Raw genomic sequence first — 21,621 nt, 5'->3', positions numbered from 1 at the left:
CACGCCTCCCGTTTTGCCAGCATAATCGGGGCCTTACTTCGAGGCTAGTGCTCACATTGACTTTCACGTTTGGTATAGAGCAGAGCAGGGTGAGCTTCCAACTAGGAACTGGAAGCACAAGGTTTCTTTCGAGAAAACTCATTTTCTTCTATGAACCATGCCGGCTGTAAGTAAAAGCACGGTAACAACAGTGCTTTTCAGGGAGCTTCGGGGCCGCATCAACGGAGCTTTCATAATGGGAAAACTAGCCTTGTGCCATCAGTCTCTACTTTCTAGGTTGACACGCAGCATACACGCAGGAGCAGAGCTTCCTGGTTCTACGCAGTGTTCTGGTACGGAAACGGGTGCTGAAGCAAGTCCGCTAGGAGTGTTGAAAAGCTTACTACCTTGAAACTAAAGCAGAACAACGATGAAGGCCTCATGGAGCTGCTGCACGCCTCTCGTTTTGCAAGGATAATCAGGGCCTTACTTCGAAGCTTGGGCTCACGTTGACTTTCACTTTAGGTATAGCGCAGAGCAGGGTGAGCTTCCAACAAGGAACTGGAAACCCAAGGTTTCTTAGGAGAAAACTCATTTTCTTCTCAGAACCATGCCGGCAGTGAGGAAAACCCCGGCAACAACAATGCTTTTCAGGTAGCTTCGAGGCCGCATGAACGGAGCTTTCATAATGGGAAAAGAAGCCTTATGCCATCAGTCTCCAATTTCTAGGTTGACACGCAGCATACACGCAGGACCAGAGCTTACTGTCTCTACGCAGTGTTCTGGTACCGAAACGGTTGCTTCAGCAAAGTCCCTAGGAACGTTGGAAGCTTACTACCGTGAAACTAAAGCAGAACAGCGATGAAGGCCTCATGGAGCTGCTGCACGCCTCCCGTTTTGCCAGCATAATCGGGGCCTTACTTCGAGGCTAGTGCTCACATTGACTTTCACGTTTGGTATAGAGCAGAGCAGGGTGAGCTTCCAACTAGGAACTGGAAGCACAAGGTTTCTTTCGAGAAAACTCATTTTCTTCTATGAACCATGCCGGCTGTAAGTAAAAGCACAGTAACAACAGTGCTCTTCAGGGAGCTTCGGGGCCGCATCAACGGAGCTTTCATAATGGGAAAACTAGCCTTGTGCCATCAGTCTCTACTTTCTAGGTTGACACGCAGCATACACGCAGGAGCAGAGCTTCCTGGTTCTACGCAGTGTTCTGGTACGGAAACGGGTGCTGAAGCAAGTCCGCTAGGAGTGTTGAAAAGCTTACTACCTTGAAACTAAAGCAGAACAACGATGAAGGCCTCATGGAGCTGCTGCACGCCTCTCGTTTTGCAAGGATAATCAGGGCCTTACTTCGAAGCTTGGGCTCACGTTGACTTTCACTTTAGGTATAGCGCAGAGCAGGGTGAGCTTCCAACAAGGAACTGGAAACCCAAGGTTTCTTAGGAGAAAACTCATTTTCTTCTCAGAACCATGCCGGCAGTGAGGAAAACCCCGGCAACAACAATGCTTTTCAGGTAGCTTCGAGGCCGCATGAACGGATCTTTCATAATGGGAAAAGAAGCCTTATGCCATCAGTCTCCAATTTCTAGGTTGACACGCAGCATACACGCAGGACCAGAGCTTACTGTCTCTACGCAGTGTTCTGGTACCGAAACGGTTGCTTAAGCAAAGACCCTAGGAGTCTTGGAGAGCTTACTACCGTGAAACTAAAGCAGAACAGCGATGAAGGCCTCATGGAGCTGCTGCACGCCTCCCGTTTTGCCAGCATAATCAGGGCCTTACTTCGAGGCTAGTGCTCGCATTGACTTTCACGTTTGGTATAGAGCAGAGCAGGGTGAGCTTCCAACTAGGAACTGGAAGCACAAGGTTTCTTTCGAGAAAACTCCTTTTCTTCTATTAGCCATGCCGGCTGTAAGTAAAAGCACGGTAACAACAGTGCTTTTCAGGTAGCTTTGGGGCCGCATCAACGGAGCTTTCATAATGGGAAAACTAGCCTTGTGCCATCAGTCTCTACTTTCTAGGTTGACACGCAGCATACACGCAGGAGCAGAGCTTCCTGGTTCTACGCAGTGTTCTGGTACTGAAACGGGTGCTGAAGCAAGTCCTCTAGGAGTGTTGAAAAGCTTACTACCTTGAAACTAAAGCAGAACAACGATGAAGGCCTCATGGAGCTGCTGCACGCCTCTCGTTTCGCAAGGATAATCAGGGCCTTACTTCGCAGCTTGGGCTCACGTTGACTTTCACTTTAGGTATAGCGCAGAGCAGGGTGAGCTTCCAACAAGGAACTGGAAACCCAAGGTTTCTTAGGAGAAAACTCATTTTCTTCTCAGAACCATGCCGGCAGTGAGGAAAACCCCGGCAACAACAATGCTTTTCAGGTAGCTTCGAGGCCGCATGAACGGAGCTTTCATAATGGGAAAAGAAGCCTTATGCCATCAGTCTCCAATTTCTAGGTTGACACGCAGCATACACGCAGGACCAGAGCTTACTGTCTCTACGCAGTGTTCTGGTACCGAAACGGTTGCTTCAGCAAAGTCCCTAGGAACGTTGGAAAGCTTACTACCGTGAAACTAAAGCAGAACAGCGATGAAGGCCTCATGGAGCTGCTGCACGCCTCCCGTTTTGCCAGCATAATCGGGGCCTTACTTCGAGGCTAGTGCTCGCATTGACTTTCACGTTTGGTATAGAGCAGAGCAGGGTGAGCTTCCAACTAGGAACTGGAAGCACAAGGTTTCTTTCGAGAAAACTCATTTTCTTCTATGAACCATGCCGGCTGTAAGTAAAAGCACGGTAACAACAGTGCTTTTCAGGTAGCTTCGGGGCCGCATCAACGGAGCTTTCATAATGGGAAAACTAGCCTTGTGCCATCAGTCTCTACTTTCTAGGTTGACACGCAGCATACACGCAGGAGCAGAGCTTCCTGTTTCTACGCAGTCTTCTGGTACTGAAACGGGTGCTGAAGCAAGTCCTCTAGGAGTGTTGAAAAGCTTACTACCTTGAAACTAAAGCAGAACAACGATGAAGGCCTCATGGAGCTGCTGCACGCCTCTCGTTTTGCAAGGATAATCAGGGCCTTACTTCGAAGCTTGGGCTCACGTTGACTTTCACTTTAGGTATAGCGCAGAGCAGGCTGAGCTTCCAACAAGGAACTGGAAACCCAAGGTTTCTTAGGAGAAAACTCATTTTCTTCTCAGAACCATGCCGGCAGTGAGGAAAACCCCGGCAACAACAATGCTTTTCAGGTAGCTTCGAGGCCACATGAACGGAGCTTTCATAATGGGAAAAGAAGCCTTATGCCATCAGTCTCCAATTTCTAGGTTGACACGCAGCATACACGCAGGACCAGAGCTTACTGTCCCTACGCAGTGTTCTGGTACCGAAACGGTTGCTTCAGCAAAGTCCCTAGGAACGTTGGAAAGCTTACTACCGTGAAACTAAAGCAGAACAGCGATGAAGGCCTCATGGAGCTGCTGCACGCCTCCCGTTTTGCCAGCATAATCAGGGCCTTACTTCGAGGCTAGTGCTCACATTTACTTTCACGATGGTATAGAGCAGAGCAGGGTGAGCTACCAACTAGGAACTGGAAGCACCAGGTTTCTTTCGAGAAAACTCATTTTCTTCTATGAACCATGCCGGCTGTAAGTAAAAGCACGGTAACAACAGTGCTTTTCAGGTAGCTTCGGGGCCGCATCAACGGAGCTTTCATAATGGGAAAACTAGCCTTGTGCCATCAGTCTCTACTTTCTAGGTTGACACGCAGCATACACGCAGGAGCAGAGCTTCCTGGTTCTACGCAGTGTTCTGGTACGGAAACGGGTGCTGAAGCAAGTCCGCTAGGAGTGTTGAAAAGCTTACTACCTTGAAACTAAAGCAGAACAACGATGAAGGCCTCATGGAGCTGCTGCACGCCTCTCGTTTTGCAAGGATAATCAGGGCCTTACTTCGAAGCTTGGGCTCACGTTGACTTTCACTTTAGGTATAGCGCAGAGCAGGGTGAGCTTCCAACAAGGAACTGGAAACCCAAGGTTTCTTAGGAGAAAACTCATTTTCTTCTCAGAACCATGCCGGCAGTGAGGAAAACCCCGGCAACAACAATGCTTTTCAGGTAGCTTCGAGGCCGCATGAACGGATCTTTCATAATGGGAAAAGAAGCCTTATGCCATCAGTCTCCAATTTCTAGGTTGACACGCAGCATACACGCAGGACCAGAGCTTACTGTCTCTACGCAGTGTTCTGGTACCGAAACGGTTGCTTAAGCAAAGACCCTAGGAGTCTTGGAGAGCTTACTACCGTGAAACTAAAGCAGAACAGCGATGAAGGCCTCATGGAGCTGCTGCACGCCTCCCGTTTTGCCAGCATAATCAGGGCCTTACTTCGAGGCTAGTGCTCGCATTGACTTTCACGTTTGGTATAGAGCAGAGCAGGGTGAGCTTCCAACTAGGAACTGGAAGCACAAGGTTTCTTTCGAGAAAACTCATTTTCTTCTATTAGCCATGCCGGCTGTAAGTAAAAGCACGGTAACAACAGTGCTTTTCAGGTAGCTTTGGGGCCGCATCAACGGAGCTTTCATAATGGGAAAACTAGCCTTGTGCCATCAGTCTCTACTTTCTAGGTTGACACGCAGCATACACGCAGGAGCAGAGCTTCCTGGTTCTACGCAGTGTTCTGGTACTGAAACGGGTGCTGAAGCAAGTCCTCTAGGAGTGTTGAAAAGCTTACTACCTTGAAACTAAAGCAGAACAACGATGAAGGCCTCATGGAGCTGCTGCACGCCTCTCGTTTCGCAAGGATAATCAGGGCCTTACTTCGCAGCTTGGGCTCACGTTGACTTTCACTTTAGGTATAGCGCAGAGCAGGGTGAGCTTCCAACAAGGAACTGGAAACCCAAGGTTTCTTAGGAGAAAACTCATTTTCTTCTCAGAACCATGCCGGCAGTGAGGAAAACCCCGGCAACAACAATGCTTTTCAGGTAGCTTCGAGGCCGCATGAACGGAGCTTTCATAATGGGAAAAGAAGCCTTATGCCATCAGTCTCCAATTTCTAGGTTGACACGCAGCATACACGCAGGACCAGAGCTTACTGTCTCTACGCAGTGTTCTGGTACCGAAACGGTTGCTTAAGCAAAGTCCCTAGGAGTCTTGGAGAGCTTACTACCGTGAAACTAAAGCAGAACAGCGATGAAGGCCTCATGGAGCTGCTGCACGCCTCCCGTTTTGCCAGGATAATCAGGGCCTTACTTCGAGGCTAGTGCTCACATTGACTTTCACGTTTGGTATAGAGCAGAGCAGGGTGAGCTTCCAACTAGGAACTGGAAGCACAAGGTTTCTTTCGAGAAAACTCATTTTCTTCTATGAACCATGCGGGCTGTAAGTAAAAGCACGGTAACAACAGTGCTTTTCAGGTAGCTTTGGGGCCGCATCAACGGAGCTTTCATAATGGGAAAACTAGCCTTGTGCCATCAGTCTCTACTTTCTAGGTTGACACGCAGCATACACGCAGGAGCAGAGCTTCCTGGTTCTACGCAGTGTTCTGGTACTGAAACGGGTGCTGAAGCAAGTCCTCTAGGAGTGTTGAAAAGCTTACTACCTTGAAACTAAAGCAGAACAACGATGAAGGCCTCATGGAGCTGCTGCACGCCTCTCGTTTCGCAAGGATAATCAGGGCCTTACTTCGAAGCTTGGGCTCACGTTGACTTTCACTTTAGGTATAGCGCAGAGCAGGGTGAGCTTCCAACAAGGAACTGGAAACCCAAGGTTTCTTAGGAGAAAACTCATTTTCTTCTCAGAACCATGCCGGCAGTGAGGAAAACCCCGGCAACAACAATGCTTTTCAGGTAGCTTCGAGGCCGCATGAACGGAGCTTTCATAATGGGAAAAGAAGCCTTATGCCATCAGTCTCCAATTTCTAGGTTGACACGCAGCATACACGCAGGACCAGAGCTTACTGTCTCTACGCAGTGTTCTGGTACCGAAACGGTTGCTTAAGCAAAGACCCTAGGAGTCTTGGAGAGCTTACTACCGTGAAACTAAAGCAGAACAGCGATGAAGGCCTCATGGAGCTGCTGCACGCCTCCCGTTTTGCCAGCATAATCAGGGCCTTACTTCGAGGCTAGTGCTCGCATTGACTTTCACGTTTGGTATAGAGCAGAGCAGGGTGAGCTTCCAACTAGGAACTGGAAGCACAAGGTTTCTTTCGAGAAAACTCCTTTTCTTCTATGAACCATGCGGGCTGTAAGTAAAAGCACGGTAACAACAGTGCTTTTCAGGTAGCTTCGGGGCCGCATCAACGGAGCTTTCATAATGGGAAAACTAGCCTTGTGCCATCAGTCTCTACTTTCTAGGTTGACACGCAGCATACACGCAGGAGCAGAGCTTCCTGTTTCTACGCAGTCTTCTGGTACTGAAACGGGTGCTGAAGCAAGTCCTCTAGGAGTGTTGAAAAGCTTACTACCTTGAAACTAAAGCAGAACAACGATGAAGGCCTCATGGAGCTGCTGCACGCCTCTCGTTTTGCAAGGATAATCAGGGCCTTACTTCGAAGCTTGGGCTCACGTTGACTTTCACTTTAGGTATAGCGCAGAGCAGGGTGAGCTTCCAACAAGGAACTGGAAACCCAAGGTTTCTTAGGAGAAAACTCATTTTCTTCTCAGAACCATGCCGGCAGTGAGGAAAACCCCGGCAACAACAATGCTTTTCAGGTAGCTTCGAGGCCGCATGAACGGATCTTTCATAATGGGAAAAGAAGCCTTATGCCATCAGTCTCCAATTTCTAGGTTGACACGCAGCATACACGCAGGACCAGAGCTTACTGTCTCTACGCAGTGTTCTGGTACCGAAACGGTTGCTTAAGCAAAGACCCTAGGAGTCTTGGAGAGCTTACTACCGTGAAACTAAAGCAGAACAGCGATGAAGGCCTCATGGAGCTGCTGCACGCCTCCCGTTTTGCCAGCATAATCAGGGCCTTACTTCGAGGCTAGTGCTCGCATTGACTTTCACGTTTGGTATAGAGCAGAGCAGGGTGAGCTTCCAACTAGGAACTGGAAGCACAAGGTTTCTTTCGAGAAAACTCCTTTTCTTCTATTAGCCATGCCGGCTGTAAGTAAAAGCACGGTAACAACAGTGCTTTTCAGGGAGCTTCGGGGCCGCATCAACGGAGCTTTCATAATGGGAAAACTAGCCTTGTGCCATCAGTCTCTACTTTCTAGGTTGACACGCAGCATACACGCAGGAGCAGAGCTTCCTGGTTCTACGCAGTGTTCTGGTACTGAAACGGGTGCTGAAGCAAGTCCTCTAGGAGTGTTGAAAAGCTTACTACCTTGAAACTAAAGCAGAACAACGATGAAGGCCTCATGGAGCTGCTGCACGCCTCTCGTTTTGCAAGGATAATCAGGGCCTTACTTCGAAGCTTGGGCTCACGTTGACTTTCACTTTAGGTATAGCGCAGAGCAGGGTGAGCTTCCAACAAGGAACTGGAAACCCAAGGTTTCTTAGGAGAAAACTCATTTTCTTCTCAGAACCATGCCGGCAGTGAGGAAAACCCCGGCAACAACAATGCTTTTCAGGTAGCTTCGAGGCCGCATGAACGGAGCTTTCATAATGGGAAAAGAAGCCTTATGCCATCAGTCTCCAATTTCTAGGTTGACACGCAGCATACACGCAGGACCAGAGCTTACTGTCTCTACGCAGTGTTCTGGTACCGAAACGGTTGCTTAAGCAAAGTCCCTAGGAGTCTTGGAGAGCTTACTACCGTGAAACTAAAGCAGAACAGCGATGAAGGCCTCATGGAGCTGCTGCACGCCTCCCGTTTTGCCAGGATAATCAGGGCCTTACTTCGAGGCTAGTGCTCACATTGACTTTCACGTTTGGTATAGAGCAGAGCAGGGTGAGCTTCCAACTAGGAACTGGAAGCACAAGGTTTCTTTCGAGAAAACTCATTTTCTTCTATGTGCCATGCCGGCTGTAAGTAAAAGCACAGTAACAACAGTGCTTTTCAGGGAGCTTCGGGGCCGCATCAACGGAGCTTTCATAATGGGAAAACTAGCCTTGTGCCATCAGACTCTACTTTCTAGGTTGACACGCAGCATACACGCAGGAGCAGAGCTTCCTGGTTCTACGCAGTGTTCTGGTACTGAAACGGGTGCTGAAGCAAGTCCGCTAGGAGTGTTGAAAAGCTTACTACCTTGAAACTAAAGCAGAACAACGATGAAGGCCTCATGGAGCTGCTGCACGCCTCTCGTTTTGCAAGGATAATCAGGGCCTTACTTCGAAGCTTGGGCTCACGTTGACTTTCACTTTAGGTATAGCGCAGAGCAGGGTGAGCTTCCAACAAGGAACTGGAAACCCAAGGTTTCTTAGGAGAAAACTCATTTTCTTCTCAGAACCATGCCGGCAGTGAGGAAAACCCCGGCAACAACAATGCTTTTCAGGTAGCTTCGAGGTCGCATGAACGGAGCTTTCATAATGGGAAAAGAAGCCTTATGCCATCAGTCTCCAATTTCTAGGTTGACACGCAGCATACACGCAGGACCAGAGCTTACTGTCCCTACGCAGTGTTCTGGTACCGAAACGGTTGCTTCAGCAAAGTCCCTAGGAATCTTGGAAAGCTTACTACCGTGAAACTAAAGCAGAACAGCGATGAAGGCCTCATGGAGCTGCTGCACGCCTCCCGTTTTGCCAGCATAATCAGGGCCTTACTTCGAGGCTAGTGCTCACATTGACTTTCACGTTTGGTATAGAGCAGAGCAGGGTGAGCTTCCAACTAGGAACTGGAAGCACAAGGTTTCTTTCGAGAAAACTCATTTTCTTCTATGAACCATGCCGGCTGTAAGTAAAAGCACGGTAACAACAGTGCTTTTCAGGGAGCTTCGGGGCCGCATCAACGGAGCTTTCATAATGGGAAAACTAGCCTTGTGCCATCAGTCTCTACTTTCTAGGTTGACACGCAGCATACACGCAGGAGCAGAGCTTCCTGGTTCTACGCAGTGTTCTGGTACGGAAACGGGTGCTGAAGCAAGTCCGCTAGGAGTGTTGAAAAGCTTACTACCTTGAAACTAAAGCAGAACAACGATGAAGGCCTCATGGAGCTGCTGCACGCCTCTCGTTTTGCAAGGATAATCAGGGCCTTACTTCGAAGCTTGGGCTCACGTTGACTTTCACTTTAGGTATAGCGCAGAGCAGGGTGAGCTTCCAACAAGGAACTGGAAACCCAAGGTTTCTTAGGAGAAAACTCATTTTCTTCTCAGAACCATGCCGGCAGTGAGGAAAACCCCGGCAACAACAATGCTTTTCAGGTAGCTTCGAGGCCGCATGAACGGATCTTTCATAATGGGAAAAGAAGCCTTATGCCATCAGTCTCCAATTTCTAGGTTGACACGCAGCATACACGCAGGACCAGAGCTTACTGTCTCTACGCAGTGTTCTGGTACCGAAACGGTTGCCTAAGCAAAGTCCCTAGGAGTCTTGGAAAGCTTACTACCGTGAAACTAAAGCAGAACAGCGATGAAGGCCTCATGGAGCTGCTGCACGCCTCCCGTTTTGCCAGCATAATCAGGGCCTTACTTCGAGGCTAGGGCTCACATTGACTTTCACGTTTGGTATAGAGCAGAGCAGGGTGAGCTTCCAACTAGGAACTGGAAGCACAAGGTTTCTTTCGAGAAAACTCATTTTCTTCTATGAACCATGCCGGCTGTAAGTAAAAGCACGGTAACAACAGTGCTTTTCAGGGAGCTTCGGGGCCGCATCAACGGAGCTTTCATAATGGGAAAACTAGCCTTGTGCCATCAGTCTCTAATTTCTAGGTTGACACGCAGCATACACGCAGGAGCAGAGCTTCCTGGTTCTACGCAGTGTTCTGGTACGGAAACGGGTGCTGAAGCAAGTCCGCTAGGAGTGTTGAAAAGCTTACTACCTTGAAACTAAAGCAGAACAACGATGAAGGCCTCATGGAGCTGCTGCACGCCTCTCCTTTTGCAAGGATAATCAGGGCCTTACTTCGAAGCTTGGGCTCACGTTGACTTTCACTTTAGGTATAGCGCAGAGCAGGGTGAGCTTCCAACAAGGAACTGGAAACCCAAGGTTTCTTAGGAGAAAACTCATTTTCTTCTCAGAACCATGCCGGCAGTGAGGAAAACCCCGGCAACAACAATGCTTTTCAGGTAGCTTCGAGGCCGCATGAACGGATCTTTCATAATGGGAAAAGAAGCCTTATGCCATCAGTCTCCAATTTCTAGGTTGACACGCAGCATACACGCAGGACCAGAGCTTACTGTCTCTACGCAGTGTTCTGGTACCGAAACGGTTGCTTAAGCAAAGTCCCTAGGAGTCTTGGAGAGCTTACTACCGTGAAACTAAAGCAGAACAGCGATGAAGGCCTCATGGAGCTGCTGCACGCCTCCCGTTTTGCCAGCATAATCAGGGCCTTACTTCGAGGCTAGGGCTCACATTGACTTTCACGTTTGGTATAGAGCAGAGCAGGGTGAGCTTCCAACTAGGAACTGGAAGCACAAGGTTTCTTTCGAGAAAACTCCTTTTCTTCTATTAGCCATGCCGGCTGTAAGTAAAAGCACGGTAACAACAGTGCTTTTCAGGGAGCTTCGGGGCCGCATCAACGGAGCTTTCATAATGGGAAAACTAGCCTTGTGCCATCAGTCTCTACTTTCTAGGTTGACACGCAGCATACACGCAGGAGCAGAGCTTCCTGGTTCTACGCAGTGTTCTGGTACTGAAACGGGTGCTGAAGCAAGTCCTCTAGGAGTGTTGAAAAGCTTACTACCTTGAAACTAAAGCAGAACAACGATGAAGGCCTCATGGAGCTGCTGCACGCCTCTCGTTTTGCAAGGATAATCAGGGCCTTACTTCGAAGCTTGGGCTCACGTTGACTTTCACTTTAGGTATAGCGCAGAGCAGGGTGAGCTTCCAACAAGGAACTGGAAACCCAAGGTTTCTTAGGAGAAAACTCATTTTCTTCTCAGAACCATGCCGGCAGTGAGGAAAACCCCGGCAACAACAATGCTTTTCAGGTAGCTTCGAGGCCGCATGAACGGATCTTTCATAATGGGAAAAGAAGCCTTATGCCATCAGTCTCCAATTTCTAGGTTGACACGCAGCATACACGCAGGACCAGAGCTTACTGTCTCTACGCAGTGTTCTGGTACCGAAACGGTTGCTTAAGCAAAGTCCCTAGGAGTCTTGGAGAGCTTACTACCGTGAAACTAAAGCAGAACAGCGATGAAGGCCTCATGGAGCTGCTGCACGCCTCCCGTTTTGCCAGGATAATCAGGGCCTTACTTCGAGGCTAGGGCTCACATTGACTTTCACGTTTGGTATAGAGCAGAGCAGGGTGAGCTTCCAACTAGGAACTGGAAGCACAAGGTTTCTTTCGAGAAAACTCATTTTCTTCTATGTGCCATGCCGGCTGTAAGTAAAAGCACGGTAACAACAGTGCTTTTCAGGGAGCTTCGGGGCCGCATCAACGGAGCTTTCATAATGGGAAAACTAGCCTTGTGCCATCAGACTCTACTTTCTAGGTTGACACGCAGCATACACGCAGGAGCAGAGCTTCCTGGTTCTACGCAGTGTTCTGGTACTGAAACGGGTGCTGAAGCAAGTCCGCTAGGAGTGTTGAAAAGCTTACTACCTTGAAACTAAAGCAGAACAACGATGAAGGCCTCATGGAGCTGCTGCACGCCTCTCGTTTTGCAAGGATAATCAGGGCCTTACTTCGAAGCTTGGGCTCACGTTGACTTTCACTTTAGGTATAGCGCAGAGCAGGGTGAGCTTCCAACAAGGAACTGGAAACCCAAGGTTTCTTAGGAGAAAACTCATTTTCTTCTCAGAACCATGCCGGCAGTGAGGAAAACCCCGGCAACAACAATGCTTTTCAGGTAGCTTCGAGGCCGCATGAACGGAGCTTTCATAATGGGAAAAGAAGCCTTATGCCATCAGTCTCCAATTTCTAGGTTGACACGCAGCATACACGCAGGACCAGAGCTTACTGTCTCTACGCAGTGTTCTGGTACCGAAACGGTTGCTTAAGCAAAGTCCCTAGGAGTCTTGGAGAGCTTACTACCGTGAAACTAAAGCAGAACAGCGATGAAGGCCTCATGGAGCTGCTGCACGCCTCCCGTTTTGCCAGGATAATCAGGGCCTTACTTCGAGGCTAGTGCTCACATTGACTTTCACGTTTGGTATAGAGCAGAGCAGGGTGAGCTTCCAACTAGGAACTGGAAGCACAAGGTTTCTTTCGAGAAAACTCATTTTCTTCTATGTGCCATGCCGGCTGTAAGTAAAAGCACAGTAACAACAGTGCTTTTCAGGGAGCTTCGGGGCCGCATCAACGGAGCTTTCATAATGGGAAAACTAGCCTTGTGCCATCAGACTCTACTTTCTAGGTTGACACGCAGCATACACGCAGGAGCAGAGCTTCCTGGTTCTACGCAGTGTTCTGGTACTGAAACGGGTGCTGAAGCAAGTCCGCTAGGAGTGTTGAAAAGCTTACTACCTTGAAACTAAAGCAGAACAACGATGAAGGCCTCATGGAGCTGCTGCACGCCTCTCGTTTTGCAAGGATAATCAGGGCCTTACTTCGAAGCTTGGGCTCACGTTGACTTTCACTTTAGGTATAGCGCAGAGCAGGGTGAGCTTCCAACAAGGAACTGGAAACCCAAGGTTTCTTAGGAGAAAACTCATTTTCTTCTCAGAACCATGCCGGCAGTGAGGAAAACCCCGGCAACAACAATGCTTTTCAGGTAGCTTCGAGGTCGCATGAACGGAGCTTTCATAATGGGAAAAGAAGCCTTATGCCATCAGTCTCCAATTTCTAGGTTGACACGCAGCATACACGCAGGACCAGAGCTTACTGTCCCTACGCAGTGTTCTGGTACCGAAACGGTTGCTTCAGCAAAGTCCCTAGGAATCTTGGAAAGCTTACTACCGTGAAACTAAAGCAGAACAGCGATGAAGGCCTCATGGAGCTGCTGCACGCCTCCCGTTTTGCCAGCATAATCAGGGCCTTACTTCGAGGCTAGTGCTCACATTGACTTTCACGTTTGGTATAGAGCAGAGCAGGGTGAGCTTCCAACTAGGAACTGGAAGCACAAGGTTTCTTTCGAGAAAACTCATTTTCTTCTATGAACCATGCCGGCTGTAAGTAAAAGCACGGTAACAACAGTGCTTTTCAGGGAGCTTCGGGGCCGCATCAACGGAGCTTTCATAATGGGAAAACTAGCCTTGTGCCATCAGTCTCTAATTTCTAGGTTGACACGCAGCATACACGCAGGAGCAGAGCTTCCTGGTTCTACGCAGTGTTCTGGTACGGAAACGGGTGCTGAAGCAAGTCCGCTAGGAGTGTTGAAAAGCTTACTACCTTGAAACTAAAGCAGAACAACGATGAAGGCCTCATGGAGCTGCTGCACGCCTCTCGTTTTGCAAGGATAATCAGGGCCTTACTTCGAAGCTTGGGCTCACGTTGACTTTCACTTTAGGTATAGCGCAGAGCAGGGTGAGCTTCCAACAAGGAACTGGAAACCCAAGGTTTCTTAGGAGAAAACTCATTTTCTTCTCAGAACCATGCCGGCAGTGAGGAAAACCCCGGCAACAACAATGCTTTTCAGGTAGCTTCGAGGCCGCATGAACGGAGCTTTCATAATGGGAAAAGAAGCCTTATGCCATCAGTCTCCAATTTCTAGGTTGACACGCAGCATACACGCAGGACCAGAGCTTACTGTCTCTACGCAGTGTTCTGGTACCGAAACGGTTGCCTAAGCAAAGTCCCTAGGAGTCTTGGAAAGCTTACTACTGTGAAACTAAAGCAGAACAGCGATGAAGGCCTCATGGAGCTGCTGCACGCCTCCCGTTTTGCCAGCATAATCAGGGCCTTACTTCGAGGCTAGGGCTCACATTGACTTTCACGTTTGGTATAGAGCAGAGCAGGGTGAGCTTCCAACTAGGAACTGGAAGCACAAGGTTTCTTTCGAGAAAACTCGTTTTCTTCTATTAGCCATGCCGGCTGTAAGTAAAAGCACGGTAACAACAGTGCTTTTCAGGGAGCTTCGGGGCCGCATCAACGGAGCTTTCATAATGGGAAAACTAGCCTTGTGCCATCAGTCTCTACTTTCTAGGTTGACACGCAGCATACACGCAGGAGCAGAGCTTACTGTCTCTACGCAGTGTTCTGGTACTGAAACGGGTGCTGAAGCAAGTCCTCTAGGAGTGTTGAAAAGCTTACTACCTTGAAACTAAAGCAGAACAACGATGAAGGCCTCATGGAGCTGCTGCACGCCTCTCGTTTTGCAAGGATAATCAGGGCCTTACTTCGAAGCTTGGGCTCACGTTGACTTTCACTTTAGGTATAGCGCAGAGCAGGGTGAGCTTCCAACAAGGAACTGGAAACCCAAGGTTTCTTAGGAGAAAACTCATTTTCTTCTCAGAACCATGCCGGCAGTGAGGAAAACCCCGGCAACAACAATGCTTTTCAGGTAGCTTCGAGGCCGCATGAACGGATCTTTCATAATGGGAAAAGAAGCCTTATGCCATCAGTCTCCAATTTCTAGGTTGACACGCAGGATACACGCAGGACCAGAGCTTACTGTCTCTACGCAGTGTTCTGGTACCGAAACGGTTGCTTCACCAACGTCCCTAGGAGTCTTGGAAAGCTTACTACCGTGAAACTAAAGCAGAACAGCGATGAAGGCCTCATGGAGCTGCTGCACGCCTCCCGTTTTGCCAGCATAATCAGGGCCTTACTTCGAGGCTAGGGCTCACATTGACTTTCACGTTTGGTATAGAGCAGAGCAGGGTGAGCTTCCAACTAGGAACTGGAAGCACAAGGTTTCTTTCGAGAAAACTCCTTTTCTTCTATTAGCCATGCCGGCTGTAAGTAAAAGCACGGTAACAACAGTGCTTTTCAGGGAGCTTCGGGGCCGCATCAACGGAGCTTTCATAATGGGAAAACTAGCCTTGTGCCATCAGTCTCTACTTTCTAGGTTGACACGCAGCATACACGCAGGAGCAGAGCTTCCTGGTTCTACGCAGTGTTCTGGTACTGAAACGGGTGCTGAAGCAAGTCCTCTAGGAGTGTTGAAAAGCTTACTACCTTGAAACTAAAGCAGAACAACGATGAAGGCCTCATGGAGCTGCTGCACGCCTCTCGTTTTGCAAGGATAATCAGGGCCTACTTCGAAGCTTGGGCTCACGTTGACTTTCACTTTAGGTATAGCGCAGAGCAGGGTGAGCTTCCAACAAGGAACTGGAAACCCAAGGTTTCTTAGGAGAAAACTCATTTTCTTCTCAGAACCATACCGGCAGTGAGGAAAACCCCGGCAACAACAATGCTTTTCAGGTAGCTTCGAGGCCGCATGAACGGAGCTTTCATAATGGGAAAAGAAGCCTTATGCCATCAGTCTCCAATTTCTAGGTTGACACGCAGCATACACGCAGGACCAGAGCTTACTGTCTCTACGCAGTGTTCTGGTACCGAAACGGTTGCTTAAGCAAAGTCCCTAGGAGTCTTGGAGAGCTTACTACCGTGAAACTAAAGCAGAACAGCGATGAAGGCCTCATGGAGCTGCTGCACGCCTCCCGTTTTGCCAGGATAATCAGGGCCTTACTTCGAGGCTAGTGCTCACATTGACTTTCACGTTTGGTATAGAGCAGAGCAGGGTGAGCTTCCAACTAGGAACTGGAAGCACAAGGTTTCTTTCGAGAAAACTCATTTTCTTCTATGTGCCATGCCGGCTGTAAGTAAAAGCACAGTAACAACAGTGCTTTTCAGGGAGCTTCGGGGCCGCATCAACGGAGCTTTCATAATGGGAAAACTAGCCTTGTGCCATCAGACTCTACTTTCTAGGTTGACACGCAGCATACACGCAGGAGCAGAGCTTCCTGGTTCTACGCAGTGTTCTGGTACTGAAACGGGTGCTGAAGCAAGTCCGCTAGGAGTGTTGAAAAGCTTACTACCTTGAAACTAAAGCAGAACAACGATGAAGGCCTCATGGAGCTGCTGCACGCCTCTCGTTTTGCAAGGATAATCAGGGCCTTACTTCGAAGCTTGGGCTCACGTTGACTTTCACTTTAGGTATAGCGCAGAGCAGGGTGAGCTTCCAACAAGGAACTGGAAACCCAAGGTTTCTTAGGAGAAAACTCATTTTCTTCTCAGAACCATGCCGGCAGTGAGGAAAACCCCGGCAACAACAATGCTTTTCAGGTAGCTTCGAGGTCGCATGAACGGAGCTTTCATAATGGGAAAAGAAGCCTTATGCCATCAGTCTCCAATTTCTAGGTTGACACGCAGCATACACGCAGGACCAGAGCTTACTGTCCCTACGCAGTGTTCTGGTACCGAAACGGTTGCTTCAGCAAAGTCCCTAGGAATCTTGGAAAGCTTACTACCGTGAAACTAAAGCAGAACAGCGATGAAGGCCTCATGGAGCTGCTGCACGCCTCCCGTTTTGCCAGCATAATCAGGGCCTTACTTCGAGGCTAGTGCTCACATTGACTTTCACGTTTGGTATAGAGCAGAGCAGGGTGAGCTTCCAACTAGGAACTGGAAGCACAAGGTTTCTTTCGAGAAAACTCATTTTCTTCTATGAACCATGCCGGCTGTAAGTAAAAGCACGGTAACAACAGTGCTTTTCAGGGAGCTTCGGGGCCGCATCAACGGAGCTTTCATAATGGGAAAACTAGCCTTGTGCCATCAGTCTCTAATTTCTAGGTTGACACGCAGCATACACGCAGGAGCAGAGCTTCCTGGTTCTACGCAGTGTTCTGGTACGGAAACGGGTGCTGAAGCAAGTCCGCTAGGAGTGTTGAAAAGCTTACTACCTTGAAACTAAAGCAGAACAACGATGAAGGCCTCATGGAGCTGCTGCACGCCTCTCGTTTTGCAAGGATAATCAGGGCCTTACTTCGAAGCTTGGGCTCACGTTGACTTTCACTTTAGGTATAGCGCAGAGCAGGGTGAGCTTCCAACAAGGAACTGGAAACCCAAGGTTTCTTAGGAGAAAACTCATTTTCTTCTCAGAACCATGCCGGCAGTGAGGAAAACCCCGGCAACAACAATGCTTTTCAGGTAGCTTCGAGGCCGCATGAACGGAGCTTTCATAATGGGAAAAGAAGCCTTATGCCATCAGTCTCCAATTTCTAGGTTGACACGCAGCATACACGCAGGACCAGAGCTTACTGTCTCTACGCAGTGTTCTGGTACCGAAACGGTTGCCTAAGCAAAGTCCCTAGGAGTCTTGGAAAGCTTACTACTGTGAAACTAAAGCAGAACAGCGATGAAGGCCTCATGGAGCTGCTGCACGCCTCCCGTTTTGCCAGCATAATCAGGGCCTTACTTCGAGGCTAGGGCTCACATTGACTTTCACGTTTGGTATAGAGCAGAGCAGGGTGAGCTTCCAACTAGGAACTGGAAGCACAAGGTTTCTTTCGAGAAAACTCGTTTTCTTCTATTAGCCATGCCGGCTGTAAGTAAAAGCACGGTAACAACAGTGCTTTTCAGGGAGCTTCGGGGCCGCATCAACGGAGCTTTCATAATGGGAAAACTAGCCTTGTGCCATCAGTCTCTACTTTCTAGGTTGACACGCAGCATACACGCAGGAGCAGAGCTTACTGTCTCTACGCAGTGTTCTGGTACTGAAACGGGTGCTGAAGCAAGTCCTCTAGGAGTGTTGAAAAGCTTACTACCTTGAAACTAAAGCAGAACAACGATGAAGGCCTCATGGAGCTGCTGCACGCCTCTCTTTTTGCAAGGATAATCAGGGCCTTACTTCGAAGCTTGGGCTCACGTTGACTTTCACTTTAGGTATAGCGCAGAGCAGGGTGAGCTTCCAACAAGCAACTGGAAACCCAAGGTTTCTTAGGAGAAAACTCATTTTCTTCTCAGAACCATGCCGGCAGTGAGGAAAACCCCGGCAACAACAATGCTTTTCAGGTAGCTTCGAGGCCGCATGAACGGATCTTTCATAATGGGAAAAGAAGCCTTATGCCATCAGTCTCCAATTTCTAGGTTGACACGCAGGATACACGCAGGACCAGAGCTTACTGTCCCTACGCAGTGTTCTGGTACCGAAACGGTTGCTTCACCAACGTCCCTAGGAGTCTTGGAAAGCTTACTACCGTGAAACTAAAGCAGAACAGCGATGAAGGCCTCATGGAGCTGCTGCACGCCTCCCGTTTTGCCAGCATAATCAGGGCCTTACTTCGAGGCTAGGGCTCACATTGACTTTCACGTTTGGTATAGAGCAGAGCAGGGTGAGCTTCCAACTAGGAACTGGAAGCACAAGGTTTCTTTCGAGAAAACTCCTTTTCTTCTATTAGCCATGCCGGCTGTAAGTAAAAGCACGGTAACAACAGTGCTTTTCAGGGAGCTTCGGGGCCGCATCAACGGAGCTTTCATAATGGGAAAACTAGCCTTGTGCCATCAGTCTCTACTTTCTAGGTTGACACGCAGCATACACGCAGGAGCAGAGCTTCCTGGTTCTACGCAGTGTTCTGGTACTGAAACGGGTGCTGAAGCAAGTCCTCTAGGAGTGTTGAAAAGCTTACTACCTTGAAACTAAAGCAGAACAACGATGAAGGCCTCATGGAGCTGCTGCACGCCTCTCGTTTTGCAAGGATAATCAGGGCCTTACTTCGAAGCTTGGGCTCACGTTGACTTTCACTTTAGGTATAGCGCAGAGCAGGGTGAGCTTCCAACAAGGAACTGGAAACCCAAGGTTTCTTAGGAGAAAACTCATTTTCTTCTCAGAACCATGCCGGCAGTGAGGAAAACCCCGGCAACAACAATGCTTTTCAGGTAGCTTCGAGGCCGCATGAACGGAGCTTTCATAATGGGAAAAGAAGCCTTATGCCATCAGTCTCCAATTTCTAGGTTGACACGCAGCATACACGCAGGACCAGAGCTTACTGTCTCTACGCAGTGTTCTGGTACCGAAACGGTTGCTTAAGCAAAGTCCCTAGGAGTCTTGGAGAGCTTACTACCGTGAAACTAAAGCAGAACAGCGATGAAGGCCTCATGGAGCTGCTGCACGCCTCCCGTTTTGCCAGGATAATCAGGGCCTTACTTCGAGGCTAGGGCTCACATTGACTTTCACGTTTGGTATAGAGCAGAGCAGGGTGAGCTTCCAACTAGGAACTGGAAGCACAAGGTTTCTTTCGAGAAAACTCATTTTCTTCTATGTGCCATGCCGGCTGTAAGTAAAAGCACGGTAACAACAGTGCTTTTCAGGGAGCTTCGGGGCCGCATCAACGGAGCTTTCATAATGGGAAAACTAGCCTTGTGCCATCAGACTCTACTTTCTAGGTTGACACGCAGCATACACGCAGGAGCAGAGCTTCCTGGTTCTACGCAGTGTTCTGGTACTGAAACGGGTGCTGAAGCAAGTCCGCTAGGAGTGTTGAAAAGCTTACTACCTTGAAACTAAAGCAGAACAACGATGAAGGCCTCATGGAGCTGCTGCACGCCTCTCGTTTTGCAAGGATAATCAGGGCCTTACTTCGAAGCTTGGGCTCACGTTGACTTTCACTTTAGGTATAGCGCAGAGCAGGGTGAGCTTCCAACAAGGAACTGGAAACCCAAGGTTTCTTAGGAGAAAACTCATTTTCTTCTCAGAACCATGCCGGCAGTGAGGAAAACCCCGGCAACAACAATGCTTTTCAGGTAGCTTCGAGGTCGCATGAACGGAGCTTTCATAATGGGAAAAGAAGCCTTATGCCATCAGTCTCCAATTTCTAGGTTGACACGCAGCATACACGCAGGACCAGAGCTTACTGTCCCTACGCAGTGTTCTGGTACCGAAACGGTTGCTTCAGCAAAGTCCCTAGGAATCTTGGAAAGCTTACTACCGTGAAACTAAAGCAGAACAGCGATGAAGGCCTCATGGAGCTGCTGCACGCCTCCCGTTTTGCCAGCATAATCAGGGCCTTACTTCGAGGCTAGTGCTCACATTGACTTTCACGTTTGGTATAGAGCAGAGCAGGGTGAGCTTCCAACTAGGAACTGGAAGCACAAGGTTTCTTTCGAGAAAACTCGTTTTCTTCTATGAGCCATGCCGGCTGTAAGTAAAAGCACGGTAACAACAGTGCTTTTCAGGGAGCTTCGGGGCCGCATCAACGGAGCTTTCATAATGGGAAAACTAGCCTTGTGCCATCAGTCTCTACTTTCTAGGTTGACACGCAGCATACACGCAGGAGCAGAGCTTACTGTCTCTACGCAGTGTTCTGGTACTGAAACGGGTGCTGAAGCAAGTCCTCTAGGAGTGTTGAAAAGCTTACTACCTTGAAACTAAAGCAGAACAACGATGAAGGCCTCATGGAGCTGCTGCACGCCTCTCGTTTTGCAAGGATAATCAGGGCCTTACTTCGAAGCTTGGGCTCACGTTGACTTTCACTTTAGGTATAGCGCAGAGCAGGGTGAGCTTCCAACAAGGAACTGGAAACCCAAGGTTTCTTAGGAGAAAACTCATTTTCTTCTCAGAACCATGCCGGCAGTGAGGAAAACCCCGGCAACAACAATGCTTTTCAGGTAGCTTCGAGGCCGCATGAACGGATCTTTCATAATGGGAAAAGAAGCCTTATGCCATCAGTCTCCAATTTCTAGGTTGACACGCAGGATACACGCAGGACCAGAGCTTACTGTCCCTACGCAGTGTTCTGGTACCGAAACGGTTGTTCACCAACGTCCCTAGGAGTCTTGGAAAGCTTACTACCGTGAAACTAAAGCAGAACAGCGATGAAGGCCTCATGGAGCTGCTGCACGCCTCCCGTTTTGCCAGCATAATCAGGGCCTTACTTCGAGGCTAGGGCTCACATTGACTTTCACGTTTGGTATAGAGCAGAGCAGGGTGAGCTTCCAACTAGGAACTGGAAGCACAAGGTTTCTTTCGAGAAAACTCCTTTTCTTCTATTAGCCATGCCGGCTGTAAGTAAAAGCACGGTAACAACAGTGCTTTTCAGGGAGCTTCGGGGCCGCATCAACGGAGCTTTCATAATGGGAAAACTAGCCTTGTGCCATCAGTCTCTACTTTCTAGGTTGACACGCAGCATACACGCAGGAGCAGAGCTTCCTGGTTCTACGCAGTGTTCTGGTACTGAAACGGGTGCTGAAGCAAGTCCTCTAGGAGTGTTGAAAAGCTTACTACCTTGAAACTAAAGCAGAACAACGATGAAGGCCTCATGGAGCTGCTGCACGCCTCTCGTTTTGCAAGGATAATCAGGGCCTTACTTCGAAGCTTGGGCTCACGTTGACTTTCACTTTAGGTATAGCGCAGAGCAGGGTGAGCTTCCAACAAGGAACTGGAAACCCAAGGTTTCTTAGGAGAAAACTCATTTTCTTCTCAGAACCATACCGGCAGTGAGGAAAACCCCGGCAACAACAATGCTTTTCAGGTAGCTTCGAGGCCGCATGAACGGATCTTTCATAATGGGAAAAGAAGCCTTATGCCATCAGTCTCCAATTTCTAGGTTGACACGCAGCATACACGCAGGACCAGAGCTTACTGTCTCTACGCAGTGTTCTGGTACCGAAACGGTTGCCTAAGCAAAGTCCCTAGGAGTCTTGGAAAGCTTACTACCGTGAAACTAAAGCAGAACAGCGATGAAGGCCTCATGGAGCTGCTGCACGCCTCCCGTTTTGCCAGCATAA

The sequence above is a fragment of the Eubalaena glacialis genome, chromosome 16 (genome assembly GCF_028564815.1).
Source record: "Eubalaena glacialis isolate mEubGla1 chromosome 16, mEubGla1.1.hap2.+ XY, whole genome shotgun sequence".
In the NCBI taxonomy this organism is placed as follows: Eukaryota; Metazoa; Chordata; class Mammalia; order Artiodactyla; family Balaenidae; genus Eubalaena; species Eubalaena glacialis.
This window is presented reverse-complemented; position numbering follows the sequence as displayed.